The 19,291-nt window shown below is 39.6% G+C and overlaps 1 long non-coding RNA gene across 1 annotated transcript; it reads right to left on the reverse strand.

Annotated features, from left to right (window-relative positions):
* Nucleotides 1–231: 231 nt before the first annotated feature.
* On the reverse strand, nt 232–10,414 carry LOC109174634. The gene is made up of 3 exons (XR_002053132.1): nt 10,404–10,414; nt 2,455–2,461; nt 232–467 (listed from the first exon to the last, which is right to left on the reverse strand). It is a non-coding gene; the product is annotated as an uncharacterized LOC109174634 (long non-coding RNA).
* Nucleotides 10,415–19,291: the final 8,877 nt, after the last annotated feature.

Here is a 19,291-nt window from a genome sequence, read left to right on the forward strand (position 1 = left end):
GCTTCCGGCAACCAAATTCTTGATCAGATCATCGGTGTCGTCGAAGCCTTCAATGTAGGTGTCTTGATTGATCATCGCCCGCTCAACCACGCCCTTAAATCAGCACTCAGATTGCCCGTGTTATTGTTCTTTTACCTGTGAACAATGCAAAAAATAAATTTAAATGAAATTGATCCAATGTAACTTTTCGATTATCTAGACAACTACATCTAATCTAATTAATATTAAATTCTAAGAAACGGTAGATTGAAAAACATATATACCATTATGATTCTGAGATGCAGAGAGGGTGGAGGAGAGTTCATCAGCAGAGAGGTCAAGCAAATCAAGGCAGTTGGAGACGGCATTAGAAGCCTAAAATCTCCAAAAACATTGCCCACTTTTGCCACCACAGGCGTGACCTGCTGGACAACGTCGATGGTGGTCTTCACAGACCCCACGAAATCCGATGCAGAAACCTTCAAAACCTCCACCGCCGCCGCCGCCGGCGGATCAAAACCTACTCTGCCGCTGCCGGACAGATTACACAAACACAAGATTACCGGAAACAAGCAGGCAGACAAGGAATGAACCATTTCAATTCCGATAGATAATAAATTTTAGCACAAAACGCAGATAGAGCGAAATGGAGCACTTAAACTGGGGATCCCTTAAACTGATGAAAGAAGTCATGAAAGAAGTCCACCCTGAGGAAGAAGACACTCAGCATATGGAAGGACCATTTTACCCCTTAATTTAACGGTAAAATACAGTGAGTTAACGGAATGACCAATGATGGAAAGATTATGATAGTCAAGGGTTTAATTCGTCCAAATTAAAAGACGGGGACTAAATGTGGAAAATCACTATAGTCAGAGGATCTTTGCTGGAATTAACTCATTTTTCTTTCATCCTTCTCTATTTATGAAATTGGGTAAATGTACCAAGTAAATGAATTTTCTATCTTTCTTTTTTCCGACCAATGGAGAGTTTTTATAATTTGTAAAATCATTCTTAATCTTGCTTAATTAGCCTGTCCCATTTTCTTTAATTTAGAATGGCTCCTCTCATTAATTGACCAGCTAATGAATTTCACCTTTGTAACATAAGTGGTACCATAGCTAGATATTCCAACTTTGCATATTGAATGACAATTCATTACGCCTATTAATTTATCAAATTGCAAAATTTTCATGAAGTTTTTTTCGACATCTATCTACGTGGGCAAGATTTATATAATTAGGTTAGTTTATTACTTTATTTTTTAAAAAATAAGCAAAAACTTATTTTACTGTAAATAAAAATAATTCATATAATATTTCGTGATTTTATTAGTGAAAAGAATTTAAATAAGATTTCGGGAGGATTTTTGAATCATTAAATTTATTTAATTAAAATGTAGGGATCCAAATCATCCAATTCTACCAAAGAAATTAAAATTTTGAAAGGTAAGGATTTGGTCTTGTTGTGAGCATTAGTATATAAGTATTTGAGGGTTTATATACTAGTTAAAGTACATTCTACGATTTATTTTCTCTACCTATTTCTAGAGGAGGAGCGATGATGAATACTTAAAATTGTAGTTTAAACTTATAAAATTAGTTTGATAAAATTAGAAGGATTACTCTCTTTTTTTTTTTTTTTTTTTTTGGGAGGGGGAGAGGGGGTGTCATTTGGTTATTTATTATTATCCAAAAAAAAAAAAAAAAAAAGAGAAGTTGACGGTAAATATGTTACCGGATAAAAATATTATAATAGCAGAATAATGAATTGTTATATTGTAAGTGTTGTGAGTACAGAATATTGAACGTGTCCCCTCCTAGTTAAGGGGAGTTCCATTTATACTAGGCCCTAACGGTAACAACGTAGTGGGGCATAAATGGGGAGCTGAGGCATTATTTCTCTCCCTTCAATGATGGCAATAAGTGGCAGTAAAGTCACCACCCGTTGGTGTTCTGCCCGTTGGAATTCTGTCCGTTGGGTTTCCACGTGGTGCCCGGTCAAGTGCCTGTTGATGATCCGGGTCGAGTGCCAGCACCATTATCCTGTCACCAGCCCCCCTACTCCCGAGTCAACGGATGTGCTTGAGTTGGCTTGGAAATAAGACTGAATTTGCTTGATATTGTACAGAATCCCGGTTGATCTGGGTATGTGATTTTATTTTCCAAATCACTGATATGTGATTTTATCTTCCAAATCACCATGATTAGGCTTCCAAATCCTTTACTGCTTCTAAAACATATACTTTACTATTTTATAATAGGTCTCTCTCCAATATAAACCCCGTCCTTAGAGTAGTTTGAGCACCTCTCCATCAGCTTCTGTCACTACTCTGTAAGTTCCCCTGTTTCTTTATTATTTATTTATTTATTTTTATTATATATATATATATATATATATATATATATATATATATATATATATATATATATATATATATATATTCTTTTTTTTTTCGAACGACCCTAGGCCGACCTCGGGCCTCAGCTGCCGACCTCACCGCGTTCCTAACTGATACTTAGAATTCTTTCTTAACTCTGATTCTCGTACTTAGTCATTGAATTTAGAGTCTTCCTCATCTCAATTTTCATAACTTAGGGCTCTTTTCCTAATCTTATCCTTCCTTTGATTTCCACTTAAGGTTCTCTTCTTAACTTGTCTTTCTTAAGACTTCAACTTAGAGGTCATTTCCTTAACTTGTCCTCCCTAGGACTTTTACTTAGAGTTTCTATACTCAATCTTATGGGTCAAACTTCCTAAGTCTCCAGCGGTTCGTACCGCTCTGATACCAATTTGTAACACCCCACTTTTTCTAAAACTTCATTACAATTCTAATCCATAATTAACATAACTAAGCAGCAGATAAAAAGATAACTAGTGGGAATGTCATTGCCACAACCACCACTCCTTAGTAATTGCACAAGCTAAGGGTAGTACTAGAAAAACAAATAAATAACTAACCATCAATCAACTTAAATAAGCATAAGGGGGATAAACACACCCCAATGTCTACATCATCGAAAAATAACAAAATATCATAAGTCTAACATCCGATAGATAACGACATTAAACAAGACATAAAGAGTTTATACATCTCAATCTAAAAGACTAGTCTAACTCGATCACTTCTCACTGCTGGGCCCACCTGAAAGGGGTTTTACAAGCAACACATAGACAAATAGGAAAAAAATTCGTTAGCACGAAGCTAAGTATAACCACACTCAACCCTGTAAAGTACTATAGATTATAGAATATACTTTGGAAAACATTTGATAATATTCGTATGCAAAAAATTCATCTCATAGGCAACTTTAGTCATATCACATACTTCTATATGCTAGCAACCTATAAAATCCACGGGCATGCTTCGATACGAAAGACTTAACAACTTAGATATTTCAACATATAAATGTCACAACACAATTATCAAGCAACTCATGCTTACAAGTAATATCATGCTAATAAACCATACGAAAGTTATTCTCATGCTCTTAAGTTCTCACCAAATAACTGAATATGCAAGACTTCAAATGTAACTAATCAATCATACTCGATATACAATTCTTAAATCAACATTCTCGTTATGCAATCTCAGGCAATACTCTACTCACATGCAATCTTGTACAATACTATACTTGTAACACCCCGTGTTACGATCCCTAAAATCAATTAAATCATTTAATCAATTACCCAAAAGAAAGAATTAAATCACAAGAATTAATTAGGAAAGGCCCACCATAGTCCACGGGCCCTTATCCCTAAACCCAATCCTTAGTCCTAAAAGAAATAGAATTAGCAAGCCTATAATATTAGTTCCTAACTAGGACTCCTAAATATATAAATAGGGGACTTAAGAGGCACCTAGAACCCCCCACCACAATAAACGTCCCACCACCCCAAAGAGCTCCAAGAATTCCCTTAGAAGAAATCAAGAAAGCAGGAAAGCTTAAAGAAAGACCCTTCATAGCCAAGGAATTAATTAAGGCTAAGAGGTAACCCATGTCTCAACAAAACCTATTTTCATAGCTATGATTCCCCTCTTAGGATTTCCCCATATTATTGTGTATTGATTATTTGTGATATTATTATTGATGATTGGTGGGATGATTCCATGGGTGATTTTGATGAGGAGAGGTTCTTGATAATTATGGTGTTCTTGATGACTATATGACGTTCTTGATAATTACATGGTGTTCTTGATATTCTTAATGATTATATGAGGTTCTTGATAGTTATATGATATTCCTACCGAATCTTGATTTTGAAAGATGAATTGTGTTCTTGTTGATTTAAAAATAATTAGAACCCTAGGTTATATCGTGGAATTTGTATGGTATTATTCTTGGTATATTTGGGCGGGATTTCGCATGATTGGGTGTTTATTATGTTTAGAAAAGCATGATAGGTTATGTGCCGTTTGTTTCTTGATTTCGATCCGTTAATTGTCTACGTGTGTTATCAATTGCGTTTGAAAGTGTCTAAGCATGGTTTCGGGTTCCACAAAGGTTCCCGGGGCGTTTTTGGTGAAAAGAGTCAGTGGGGGGTAGGGGACCCGCCACCTACCCGCGGCCAAAAAGAGGAGCTCCGGCAGCGGGCAGCTGCCCGGAACAGTAAATACCGGCGGGTGAACCCCCACCCACCGGCTACCCGCTGGAAATTCCCACCCTTCGGGACCCCGGCTTCCCCGTTTGATGTTCCCCCGACCCCGTGGTGTCCCAACGGACTCCGTCTATCGTGTCTATGTCTAGTTTGATTTTCGGGTACCGTTCGTAGGTCGTATGAGTCTTGTATATTGCATGCTAGTTGAATTGGTATCCCGTTGGCTTAGGTGAAAGAAGTATGAACCCCTTAGGACTATTCTTAGTATGTGAAGGATCACGCATAGGTTTTGTTATACGTTTTCCCCCCTTCCCAATGTGTTAATGTGGGTTGCATGTGCTTGCTATGTGTTATGTGTGCATGTTACCCTGATTTGGTTGAGATCAATCGGGCTATACGGGCAGTCGGGTGGGCTGAGAACCATACCGGCTGTTAACCAGGCTGGTAAAGACCGGTCAGGTATATAAATATTATATATGACTAAGGTCCACTATACGGGCAGTTGAATGGGTTGAGAACCATCCCAACTGTTAACCAGGCTGGTAGGGACCGGTCATGTATATAAATATCATATAGGACTAAGGTCCACTATACGGGCAGTTGAATGGGTTGAGAACCATCCCAACTGTTAACCAGGCTGGTAGAGAAGTTTATAAATCAAATTGCTGAGGGTTAATTTCTAAAATTTTGCAAATTGATTTTTCTGGTCTTTGTTTGTTTCCTTCCGTTTATTGCAGTACTCTTTTGCTTTAATTTTCAATTCCCAATTGTGAACACTTTTTATTTAATCAATTCCCAAATTCTAAGCTTAGTTGCTGTTTACTTTATTTATTAATTTTAATTACTGATCTTTGCTGAATTGTTTAATTTTAGGGACGCAATTTGTTTAACGTTAATATTTTGTATTAATTTCTTTAATTGGTTGGTGATATTAGATTTACAATGCAGAGTTAGAAATTGTTTCTAATTCATGTTCCGACTTTTTTTAATTTGATTGTTATTTGATTTTCTGATTCATATTGATTCTAATTTGTTTACTGTGCAATTTGATTCATTTTTCCTTCTTTCACTTTTTCAATAATTATTTAGATTTCAATTTAATAAAATATTGGGTTATATCTGTTTTTGTTTTCCCTATTCCCTTGATTTATTTTGTTTTCCTTTTCTTAGTAATTGTTTTTTCCCCCTTTACTTACCATTACCTAAAACAAAAAAATACTTAATATTGTTTCGTTTTCTCTACTTTCCTTCTTTCTTGATTATCTTATTTATTTATTTGTTTACTTATTTGAATTTATTTATTTCTTTCTTTATTTATCCTTGTTATTTTATTTATTTCTTTTATGCAGGGTCGTCGTTCTTTAAATCCTAAATTGTTACCTTTAGACGATCATATTAATAGGAAAAAAAAATATTACTTTTAGAAAATCCAATTTCTGAACCACAAGAAACTATCACAACCATGGATGCACTTCCTCCACCCAATCCCAATCCTAATCCTCCACCCAATCCCAATCCTAACCCCAACCCTAGTCTGATGAAAGACTTTGGTAGGCCCCAAGTAGGAAATTCACCTTCATGTATAGTGCTTACCAATGGAGGCAGAAATTATGAGCTAAAGACGGTCCACTATAGTCAATTGCCTTCTTTTCACGACTCGGCGACTGAGGATGCTCTTACCTTCATCCGGGATTTCTACGGGATAGTCCTAAACTTTCCATTGAATGACTTGACGGAGGATAAATTGAGAATGAGGTGTTTCCCGTACACCTTGAAAGATGCAGCAAGGACATGGTTCATGTCTCTCACACCGGGTTCACTTCGAACATGGCCGGAAGTCTACAATAAATTCATAGGGAAATTCTACTCTCATGCTAAAACTGCGGAGTTAAGATGGAAAATTGCAACTTTCTCGCAAGCTGAGAGCGAACCGTTCCATGAGGCATGGGAAAGGTTCAAGATGTTACTCATTCAATGCCCCCACCATGGTTACCCATTGGAGCTGCAAAACCAGACCTTCTATGATGGTCTGACCCAAACCTGTCAATCAATAGTTGATAATGCGGCTGGAGGTGCCATGGGAGAAAAAACTGCGGAGGAAACCTTAGCATTGTATGAAATGCTAAGAGAAAACTCCCAATAAAAAAGCATAAGGGGACGGACACCAGGTTTGTATGAAGTTAGCTCAAATCCTGAGTTGACGACTTATATGTCTGAGTTAACAAAACAAATGACAAGCATGTGTTCCATGATGAGTATGAACCAAAAGAATGCAGCTATGATGGAAGGAAATGACAATGTTGAGCAGGCTAATGCAATGAACAGTTTTAATCAAAGGCTAAGAAATGACCCATACTCTAATTCTTATAATCCGAGTTGGAAAAATCACCCAAATTTATCTTGGGGTAATAACCAAAATAATTTTCAACCAACTGCTCCGCCTCAACCAAAAAAACCATCTGTGGAGGATACTTTGCACAATTTTATACAGGTTTGCAATAAACGGCAAGAAGCTAGTGAGCAGCGATTTCAACAAGTTGAAGCTTCCATGAGAAAATTGGAAGTACAAGTGGGGAAAATCGCCGAATCTATGCAAGGCCACGTGCCAGGTAAGTTACCTAGTCAACCTGAAAAAGCTAAGGTTATGACTGTTTTAAGAAGTGGTAAAGTTATTGAAAATAATGCAAAAGCAAATACCACTTCTCGGCCAGCTGAAATAGTTGACAACTTGCATGTTGATGATGATGTTAATAAGGATGAACCCAAGTTGCATAAATCTGTTGACCCTTATGTGACCCCTAAGCCTTATGTTCCCCCAGTTCCATTTCCTGGTAGATTGAAAAATTCAAAGTTTGATAAATCATTTTCTGAAATTTATGATTTATTGTCAAAAGTGCATGTGAATTTGCCTTTGTTAGACATGATTAAAAATATGCCTGCCTATGCTAAGTTTTTGAAAGAACTGAACACTAGAAAGCGTAGGTATGAACATAACAAAAAAGTTTTCATGTCTAGAACTGTCAGTGTTGTTTTACAAACTGACTTGCCCCAAAATTAGAAGACCCCGGTAGTTTCATAATAACTATTACAGTGGGGAATTCTAAGGAAGAAAAGGCAATACTTGATTTAGGGGCGAGCATTAACTTGATGCCATATTATGTCTATTTGCAATTGGGTTTGGATAAATTGAAATCTACTACAATGTCCCTCGAGCTTGCTGATCGCTCTGTTTGATATCCTAGGGGCATTGTAGAAGATGTTCAGGTCCAAGTTGATAATTAATAATTCCTGCTGTAATTTTGCATATTCTCTTTTTAGATAGATTAACAGGATTAATCAACTGTCAGAGATTACTGATTGATTCAGTTTCGAAGTCAGTCAGTAATATTAAATCATGGAGAAGATGTAAGAGAAAGATAACAGCACAAACCCAACGACACAGAATATTTACCCAGTTCGATACAGTGTGTATCTATGTTTGGGGGACGATCACATAGGCGTCCAATCCACTAAATCACAATCCAATGTACAAAGGTAGATATACGATAATCTTACCCAAGTGCCCCACACAAGGTACATACCCAGTCTACACAGGTTTAGTGGATTGTTGAAGATGGAGAGCCATGCATACAGAAGTCCAATGAAATCCCTTCACTTGGAGAGCTCACTCTGATGCAGTCCACTTCAATGACGCTCTTTACAGTTGTTCCCACAACAGTGTGATCACAGTGTCCTTTCGTTTAAGCAGCAGTGATTCTTCTCAAGTTCATCATCTTAATCACCATGAACATATTGTATTGAGAAGATGCATGACAATCAAAGATCTAGTCTCATATAGCAGATAGGGAGTGTTTCTTCTTACTTTCGGCGTTACCCTAATTCTCTTCGAATAAGAGTACTTATAGATTCTTTAATAAACACTCTCCATAGACCACTTTGATTGTAGAAGGTAGGACTATAAAAGAGGAATGTAATCTCAGAAGTTTAGGTCCATACCTTTCTTAAAAATATAGGCTGATTGTAACACCCCGAAATTTTAAAACTTTTAAAGACTTATATAATAAAGGTATTCTCTTATTAAATCCCAAACAGAGCATTGATAAACATAAAGGTACGGGGTGCTATGCCACACCTGAGCTGGAGAACTCAGATGCACAGGCTAACTAACTAAATTCCGTAATAATGTAAATGGCACGCAGGCCGAAAGGGAAACTATCTACACTACGCCTCGAATCTCTAGCGCGCTCCAGTGATCTACTCGTCTGTGCCTGAAAGCCAAATATATCTGTTCAGCGAGAGATGCTGGTAACCCACTCCAACGCGTTGAAATACATTACATATAGAGATATATATAGATATACGAAAACCATTTTGAAGCTTGAAGATATATCCTACGAGACTCTAGCTTTTAAAACAGGGATAGACTCAACAGATAGGGCTAAGCATAGACAGCAGTTATACCAAGCATATACAGTTTACAACAGGCAAGACAGATAAGATAAGCACAGTTAATAATCATAACCCAACACATACGATCCCCGGTACAAATCCCATAGTCTCATCCACAAGATACTCATAACAACAACTCATCCATACTTCATCACATAGCACACTTTGTTGGCGCCACAGGACCAATCGCATGCCCATACATGAGGGTCAGCGCATATAGCTCTGACACGGCCCCGCAGCACCCTGCCCCATCTCACACTACGGAGGGGTCGATCGCAACCGACCGATGAGCCGCAGCTCTATATAATCTTTATATACCTGACCGGTCTTTACCAGCCTGGTTAACAGTTGGGATGGTTCTCAACCCATTCAACTGCCCGTATAGTGGACCTTAGTCCTATATAATATTTATATACCTGACCGGTCTCTACCAGCCTGGTTAACAGTTGGGATGGTTCTCAACCCATTCAACTGCCCGTATAGTGGATCTTAGTCCTATATAATATTTATATACCTGACTGGTCTCTACCAGCCTGGTTAACAGTTGGGATGGTTCTCAACCCATTCAACTGCCCGTATAGTGGACCTTAGTCCTATATAATATTTATATACCTGACCGGTCTCTACCAGCCTGGTTAACAGTTGGGATGGTTCTCAACCCATTCAACTGCCCGTATAGTGGACCTTAGTCCTTTATAATATTTATATACCTGACCGGTCTCTACCAGCCTGGTTAACAGCCGGTATGGTTCTCAGCCCACCCGACTGCCCGTATAGCCCGATTGATCTCGACCAAATCAGGGTAACATGCACACATAACACATAGCAAGCACATGCAACCCACATTATCACATTGGGAAGGGGGAGAAAACGTATAACACAACCTATGCGTGATCCTTCACATTCTAAGAATAGTCCTAAGGGGTTCATGCTTCTTTCACCTAGGTCAACGGGATACCAATTCAACTAGCATGCAATATATAAGACTCATACGACCTATGAACGGTACCCGAAAATCAAACTAGACATAGGCACGATAGACGGAGTCCGTTGGGACACCACGGGGGTCGGGGGAACATCAAACGGGGAAGCCAAGATCCCAAGGTGGGGTACTTTCCAGCGGGTAGCCGGTGGGTGAGGGTTCACCCGCCGGCATTCCTGTTCTGGGCAGCGGATGCCTGGCGGGCAGCTGCCCGCCCGCCGGCTGCCCGTTGCCGGAGCTGCCCTTTTTGGCCGCGGGTAGGTGGCGGGTCCCCTACCCCCACCTACCCCCCACTGACTCTTTTTCACCAAAAACGCCCCAGGAACCTTTGTGGAACCCGAAACCATGCTTAGACACTTCCAAACGCAATTGATAACACACGTAGACAATTAACGGATCAAAATCAAGAAACAAACGGCACATAACCTATCATGCTTTTCTAAACATAATCAACACCCAATCATGCGAATTCCCACCCAATATACCAAGAATAATACCATACGAATTCCACGATATAACCTAGGGTTCTAACTATTTTTAAATCAACAAGAACACAATTCATCTTTTAAAATCAAGATTCGGTAGGAATATCATATAAATATCAAGAACATCATATAATCATTAAGAACATCAAGTACACCATATAATCATCAAGAACGTCATATAATCATCAAGAACACCATAATTATCAAGAACCTCTAATCATCAAGATCACCCATGGAATCATCCCACCGATCATCAATAATAATACCACAAATCATCAATACACAATAATATGGGGAAATCCTAAGAGGGGAATCATAGCTATGAAAATAGGTTTTGTTGAGACATGGGTTACCTCTTAGCCTTAATTAATTCCTTGGCTATGAAGGGTCTTTCTTTAAGCCTTCTTCTTTCTTGATTTCTCCTAAGGGGATTCTTTGAACTTCTTGTGTGGTGAGAGATTATGGTGGTGAAAGATCTAGGTGCCTCCTATATCCCTATTTATATATTTAAGACTCCTAATTAGGGTCTGAATGGTATGGGTTTACTAATTCTATTCCTTATAGGACTACGGGCTTATTTTGGGGATAAGGGTCCATGGTCCATAGTGGACCATATTAATTAATTAAAGGGAATCCTAATCGTAGTCTGAATAGTAAAAGGCCTACTTCCTTTATTCCTAATAGATAACTAGGTCTAGGATTCCTAATTAAAATCTGAATAGTAAAGGGTTTACTTTCTTTATTCCTAATAGGCTTAGGACTCTAATTTAGGCAAGGGTCCACGGTTCATGGTGGACTTTATTAATTAATTAAAGGAAACCTAACCGAATTAAATCATATTTAATTATTATTATCGGGATTAATTAATTAATTAATCCGGGATTGAAGGCCGTAACACGGGGTGTTACACTGATCTTCTTTCCAAACTTGTCTGATAATACCGCGTATAGTCTTTTAGAAATCAGCTTCCTAAATCAGATCTTCAGTGTCAGTCCTTCTGTTGTTGCTTCTGATTGATCAGTCATTTGTAGAGCTGGACGGACAAACTCTAAACCTATCTTAGTATGCCATAATAATATTGCCAATTATAATATGGGGTTTTTGTACATTTAAAAATACTAACAAACTCCCCCTTTGGCTATTATTTGGCAAAACAACTCAACTATATAGATAGACAAAACATAACGATCTAAGATAGGTTATTATAAAGAAGCAACCCATGAGTCTGATCTGATTACAAAGAATTAAAGCAAAAACATAGGATCCAAAACAGTTTATGATCAACAGCAAGTAGTGGTGCCATAAAAAACAATGCCCAACCAGGGCCAGAAGGTACACAAACACAAAAAACTCCCCCTGAGTTCATACTACTCCCCCTTTTTGCCAATGATAGCCAAAGGTCAAGCATTGGAGGGAGTGTCACTGTCAGACTTCGCAGGATCAGCAGCAGCAGCAGATTCAGATAGGCTTAAACGAAGAAGAACGGTTGCTAGCTCAGTACGGGCCCCTGTCAGTTGCTTTGCAATTATGCCATGAACGGTCTCGAGCTCAGAGACTCTTGCCTTCAATTGGATAGAGAGTTGAAGATCTCGTGCATGCGGCGAGTTATCTCCCACTGTATCAGTCTCAGGATTGGAGGGTGCAGTCACCGGTGTAACATCACAAATATGATCTCCAATCAACAGACGCCGGTCGACCGTGTAGAGAAGGGTTGGACTGATCACCTCACTCGTCATAGGCTCAAGGCCCTGTAATGTAAGAATTCCAAAGATCAAATTTGGAAAGGGCAGTCGTACCTTTTGTTCTCTCGGGTGAATCAGAGTGAGAATATGAGAATAGATCCATGACCCAAGGTCAAATGACATCCTGGTTCCAATTTTGAATAAGAGACTGGCCAGTGGCTTGCCAACAGTGTGGAAATGTGCTGAAGGGAGCCAGTTATGTAGGGCAAGACGATGAAGAATCACATATTTTGAGGTGAGTTGAGAGCTAGGTAGAGTATCCTTATCACCAGTAGGCCATCTGTCAGCTTGTCCACCTGTGACTGTCTTGGCCACTGCATCCCAGTCAGTGATAGCCTCCTCTTGGACTCCTTGCAGGCCATAGTATTCGTTAATCATGTCAGGGCCAAACACATACCATTTCCCTCAAATGAAAATCTGCAGTGGATGCTCTCCAGACAAATTGTCCATCTCCTCATTGAGATTACAGTAAAATTCGTATGTGAGCAGCTTGGAATAAGGACAGATGGCAGCGACAGTCTTCAGAAGACCCACTTCTCTCAGCAAGGGCAGAACATCACAGACGAAATTCATCTGGTTTTCATCAACCGATCTTTGAACAATCAGTTCTCTTCGGACCATTGTGGACCACTTAGCTTGAGCAGAAGGAGAAACAAATTGAGGCCTGTAAATGGATGTGTCAGAGCTTTCAGCAGCTTGAGCCTCAGGTGTAATGCTCCGACCTCTGGCACGGGTAGCAGGTTTCACTTTTCTGGTGGAAGATGCGGGGACAACAGGTGGTTGAGCAGCAACAGAACCCTTTTGCTTAACAGAAGAGCGTAGAGTCTTGAAAACTTGTTGGATAGGTGGATTAGATTTGGATTTGACTGTTTCACTAGTCTTCCTTTTCTTCTTAGGCTGATCTGTGTCAGCATTGTCATCACCTGTCTTAGCAATAACTTTTACAGGAACATTCTTCCTCTTAGACCTTCTTGTTTCTTTGGTTGGGGATTGAACAGGAGTCACAGAATGACTGGAGTCAGATACTTGAGCAGAAGAGCCATCAAGCAGATTAGTAACCTCTCGTATTTTAAAATTTGTGGTGTCAGGATGAGCAGTGGCCTCAATGGTTGGAATGTCAGATGGAGGTGCTTGAGACCCATAAACTTCAGCCAGAATCTTATCATCTTCGCTGGAGGATTCAGATGGGTGAATCACTCGATACGGTTGAGGAATCGAAGCAGACGGTAGTCCAGCAAAATGTCGCACATGCTCCAGACTTTCACCTAACGATGTGGCAGTGTAGACTGGGATTCCACCTGTTTTCTCAGACTTATGGGAGCTTGAGAGGTCAACAGACTCAACATTAGCGGGTAACACAGAAGGATCATCAGCAGGGCAAAATTCTTTGGGATCAACAGCAATCTCAGCAGATGGCAGAACAATATTATCAGAAGAGAACACAATTAGACTCAGAGTATTGGGCTCATCAGATGATTTTTCTATTTCATCAGGCACATGCAATACATCATTTTTCACACAATCAGACTCACTTAACGGCAGGGATAAAGGATCAGCATTCACAGGGGGTTTCTCAGAGATCAAAGCAGTTAAATTTTCATTCTTAACAGGCACACAAGACGGAGTAGCAGAATCATCAGGTTTATCCGGTGAAATTTCAATAGGAGAATCAGAATTGTTTGACCTGTTTCGGAGGATCTCCAGTCTGTGTCTTGTCTCTTTTTCAGCAGCTTCGAGATACAAGGGCTGCGACTCTGCTTGCCGTCGAGAGACCTCAGCAGATTCTAGGGCTCGTTGTGCAAAATGTCGAAGAAATGCCCCGGTCCGATTTCCATCCGAGGGTTCTGGAATAGATATTGGAGACACCTCATCACTGGCTTCAGAAACCATCATCAGCAGTTCAGTTGCATCTTCTTCAGACCAATCAGCATAAAACTCTGGGTAGTTTGTCATAACAGTCACCAATATCTCATCACGAAGCAGAGGATCAAGCATGAGTTTCTTCTTCATGGCAAACTGTAATAGCGTCTGGGGATGCGCTTAAAAGCCACTTCTGGATAATGTGTCTTGCTTCCGGGTTTGATGATGATATTTCTTACTAGATCCGCCATTGGAGGTTTTTTGTGAGAGGAGAAGAACAAATTAAGGGAGGCAAGGATGCAGAGAGAGAGGAAGACTGAGTGCTGAGGTACTCGTAGATATTTCTCTTCTTGGCCAGATAACAAATAGACTTAAGGGTGATGAACCCTAATTAATGTGGCTAGTCAAAAAGAATGCAGACGCGATTGATTTGACCCAACGGTACATCTTCTTTTCAGGAAGGAAACGGACCCAAAGGAAATTTGAATTTCAAAAAGATTAAAATCTCTAAGATATATTTTAAGATATATTAGGTTATTGAATCCACTTAACATAATAGAGAGGAGTCTTAAAAAGGAAGACAAAACAAAATCATAATTCTGACCCGTATACGGAAAACTCCACTCCTCTCTGACTGACCAACTGCTTTATTAGTCAATTCTGCAAATTCCCGGAGCAGACCTGAGAATTTCAAAACGATTTGCATCTAGAGGCTTAGTCAGAATATCCGCCAGTTGTTTGTCAGTTTGAATATATTCCAATTCAATCTCCTTGGATTCAACCAGATCTCTGATGTAATGATGCCTGATATCAATATGCTTCGTTCTGGAATGTTGAACTGGATTCTTTGAAATATTAATAGCACTGAAATTGTCACAATAGAGTGTCATAATTCCTTGAGTAAGACCATAATCCAGCAACATCTGTTTCATCCATTCTAACTGAGTGCAACATCCACCTGCAGCTATGTATTCTGCCTCTGCGGTGCTTAGTGAGATTGAATTCTGTTTATTACTAAGCCATGATACTAAGTTCTTACCAACAAAGAAACATCCTCTGGAAGTACTCTTTCGATCATCAATATTACCTGCCCAATCAGCATCACAGTATGCAACAAGACTCAGTTCACTGTCCTTGGAGTACCAGAGGCCATACTGCATCGTTCCTTTAACATATTTCAGAATGCATTTTGCAGCTATCAGGTGTGATTCCTTTGGGTCAGATTGATACCTTGCACAGATTCCAACACTGAACATTATGTCTGGTCGACTGGCTGTTAGATACAACAGACTGCCTATCAAGCTGCGATAGACTGTGTTATCCACTGATACGCCAGTTTAATCTTTTGATACTTTTGTGGAGGTGGAGATTGGTGTCCTGGATGATTTACTTGATTCCAGATCAAACTTTTTAACTAGATTCTTAGCATACTTCTCTTGTGAAATAAAATATCCTTCAGGACTTTGCTTGACCTGTAGACCTAGGAAGTATGTCAGTTGACCAACCATGGACATTTCAAATTCTTCCTTCATCACTTTTACTAACTCGTCAATGTATTTCTGTAAGGTTTATCCAAACACAATGTCATCAACATAGATTTCGGCTATGGTTACATGACTTCCAGTAGTTTTTACAAACAGGGTTTTGTCAACACTTCCCCGTTTATACCCATGCTGGAGCAGATACTGTGTCAGTCGTTCATACATGCCCGTGGGGCTTGTTTGAGACCGTAGAGAGCTTTTCGAAGCTTATAGACATATGATGGATGATCTGGATCTTCGGAACCTTTAGGTTGAGCCACATAGATATCTTCGTGGAGATAGCCATTCAGGAATGCTGTCTTGACATCCATCTGAAACAGTGTGAATCCCAAAATACATGCGACAGCCAACAAAATCCTGATTGACTCGAGTCTAGCTACAGGAGCAAAAGTCTCATCATAGTCAATCTCTTCAATCTGAGTATACCCTTGAGCCACTAACCGAGCTTTGTTCCTTGCTATATTCCCAGCTTCATCAGTTTTATTTTTAAAGATCCACTTAGTTCCAATTACATTGACACCATCAGGTCTTGAAACTAGATCCCAGACATGATTTCCCTCAAACTGATGTAGCTCCTCCTGCATTGCCTTGATCCACAGATCATCCTGTAAAGCTTCTTTAACATTCCTGGGTTCTATCTTTGAGGTATAGCATGCAGACCAAGATACTTCTATCAGATTATTTCTTATTCTGCTCCTGGTCTTCATCCCATCTGATAGATCACCAATAATGTTATCTGATGGATGGTTTTTCTGAGTTCTGGTGGGTTTGTCTTTACCTGTATCATTTATGAGGTTTGTCTCCTGTTCCGAACTTTCTTGATCTTCATCTGACGATTCTTGTGGTTTGGGCTGATGTTGTTATTAGTGGCAGTTGAATCACTGAGAGAAAGCTCTGTCACTGAATCTGTCACTGTTGTGTCTACTGATTCTTCTGGACTGTCATCTATAACCACATTTACTGACTCCATCACAGACTGAGTCCTCTTGTTGTAGACTCTGTAGGCACGACTGTTTGGAGAGTATCCAAGGAAGATGCTCTCATCACTCTTTGGTTCGAACTTCCCTCTTTGTTCTCTATCAGCCAGCACATAACACTTTGTCCCAAACACATGAAAATACTTCATATTTGGCTTCTTACCCTTCCAGATCTCATATGGTGTTTTGGTTGTTCCTGGTCTAAGATAGACCCTATTTATGGTATGACAGGCTGTGTGTACTGCTTCAGCCCAGAAGCGCTGCGGCAGATGCGAGGCATGTAGCATAACTCTAGCCATTTCTTGTAAAGTTCGATTCTTTATTTCCACTACTCCATTCTGTTGAGCAGTTCTAGGGGCTGAGAACTCATGTGATATACCGTGCTCGGAGCAGAAATCTGAATATAGTGAGTTCTCAAATTCCTTTCCATGATCACTCCTCAATCTCTGAACTTTTATTATAAACTCATTCTTTTCCTTATGAACTCTTATACACAGAGTTCTAAAGGCCTTGAAAGCTTCTGTCTTTTCTCTCAGAAAGTATACCCAGCTGTATAGAGAGAAATCATCTACACACACAAATATGTATTTCTTTCCCCCAATGCTTTCAGTCTGTGTTGGCCCCATGAGGTCTATGTGGACAAGATCTAGGCACTTCTCAGTGGTGATGCCTCTTACTGTTTTGTGTGGAGTTCTGATTTGTTTCCCAATAGCACATGCACCACAGATTTTTTCCGGATCTATTCTGATCTTAGGTACACCTTTCACTGCTTCCAGTTTTATCAACTTATCCATATCTCTGAAGTTTACATGACCCAGTCGTCTATGCCAGAGTTTTGATTCATCAGATTTGGATAGGTGACAAGTAGTTCCATTTGCCAAAACATAACAATTGTCTGAGGACTGAGTTCCTTCCATGACTAGTTGATTTGCTTTGTCACTAACTCTGCAGCAATTACGATCGAAGCACACATTCCAATTTTGATCACACAACTGACTGATGCTAATTAGATTCGCTTTCAACCCACTGACTAGCAGGACTTCTTCTAATTGAGGTAAACCTGGTACATTTAGGATACCTTTCCAAACTATTCTCCCTTTTTGTCCATCTCCATATGTTACAGCTCCACTGCTGGGTTGAACAGCCATCAGACACTTGACATTTCCTGTCATATGTCTGGAACACCCACTGTCAAAATACCATCTAGCATCAGTTGTAGATGCAGTCAGAACAATGGTGGGGTAGCAGATAACTTCTGACTTCCTGACCCAAACCTGTCTAGTGAATGGTGTAATGGTCTTATTCTGATATTTTTCCTTCCTTTGATCTCTGTAAAAAAAATAACACTCAGGCCGAGTATGACCTTTTGTTTGACAGTAGTGACAAATAGGGGTGTAATATTTAACTTTGACAATCTTATTTTTGAACCTTGAATAATGAGATTGATGAGTTAATCTGGCCAGGCCAGTATCAGCAGTCTGGTCGTACCTCCTTCCCTTGTTCTGCACTGACTGAGATGACTGTCCTTGTTCATAGTTGTGATCAGCTGTGGTCTTAGACATACCCTCTTTGATGAACTTAGGTGCGTTATTCGAAGATTCACCTCATTCAAATCCCAGACCCTTTTTATCATTAGGATTTCTACCAGAGTCTAGAATCTTATCTAGGGTAGATGTGGTGTCCGTCATTTGGATATTTTTCTTCAGATTCTCCAATTCCTTGATCAGTTTTCCTTCTCTGGACCTTATCTGAGTGATGAGATCTTCTTTTATGACTAGATCTGTATTCAGTTTCTTTAGAAGATCATCTCTTTGCTTCAGCTCTTCATTCAGATTCTTATTCACTTTCACAAGTTGTTCCCAGCTAGCAACAAGTTTTGCAAATTCTGTTTCAAGTTGAGTATGTCTCTCTTCAAAATCATCAGTTGATATGTACGATTCTTCATCTGATTGATCTCCATCTGACTGAAGGTCTGTAGCAGTCAAGAAGGCTACAAAGTTTCCCACATTATCATCTGACTGATCATTTGAAGTTTCCTCCTCATCATCGCTTAAAGTAGCTACAGACATAGCCTTTTTCCTCTTGAGATACGTTGCACATTCAGCCTGTATGTGTCCATATCCTTCACATTCCCTACACTGCACTGACCGGTTGAGGGATTTACCTGTGTTTGTGGAACTGTTTCTGTTTTGTCTTGTTCGACTTGTCTGAGATTGATTGTTCTGTGATAAAGGTGCTGTTTCAGCCTTTTGATATGAGGAGTTGTTGCCTTTGTATTGTGTCCTGGTAAACTGACCTTGACCCTTTCTGTTGAAACATTTTAAGATTTTCTTGAAATTCTTGGTTAGAAGTGCCAAGGTTTCATCATCTATATCGTCTGTGTCAGATTCTCGATCAGCCTCAGCCACAAAGGCCATTGACTTTCCTTTTCTGTTGCTTCCAAGATCATCATCAGCAAGAACTTCTAGTTCATATGTGTGTAAGCTTCCCATAAGTTCTCCGACAGTCTTCTTTTCCCAACCCGTGTGTTCCTGAATATCAGTTACTTTCATTCGAAAGCGTTTAGGTAAAGATCGAAGGATCTTTTTGACCACTCTCTCATCAGTGAATGGTTCTCCAAGAATTGAGGCTCAGTTCATAAGATTCTGAACCCTACTGTGGAAGGTCGAAATGGTTT

Source organism: Ipomoea nil, unplaced genomic scaffold, assembly GCF_001879475.1.
Source record: "Ipomoea nil cultivar Tokyo-kokei standard unplaced genomic scaffold, Asagao_1.1 scaffold0146, whole genome shotgun sequence".
In the NCBI taxonomy this organism is placed as follows: domain Eukaryota; kingdom Viridiplantae; phylum Streptophyta; class Magnoliopsida; order Solanales; family Convolvulaceae; genus Ipomoea; species Ipomoea nil.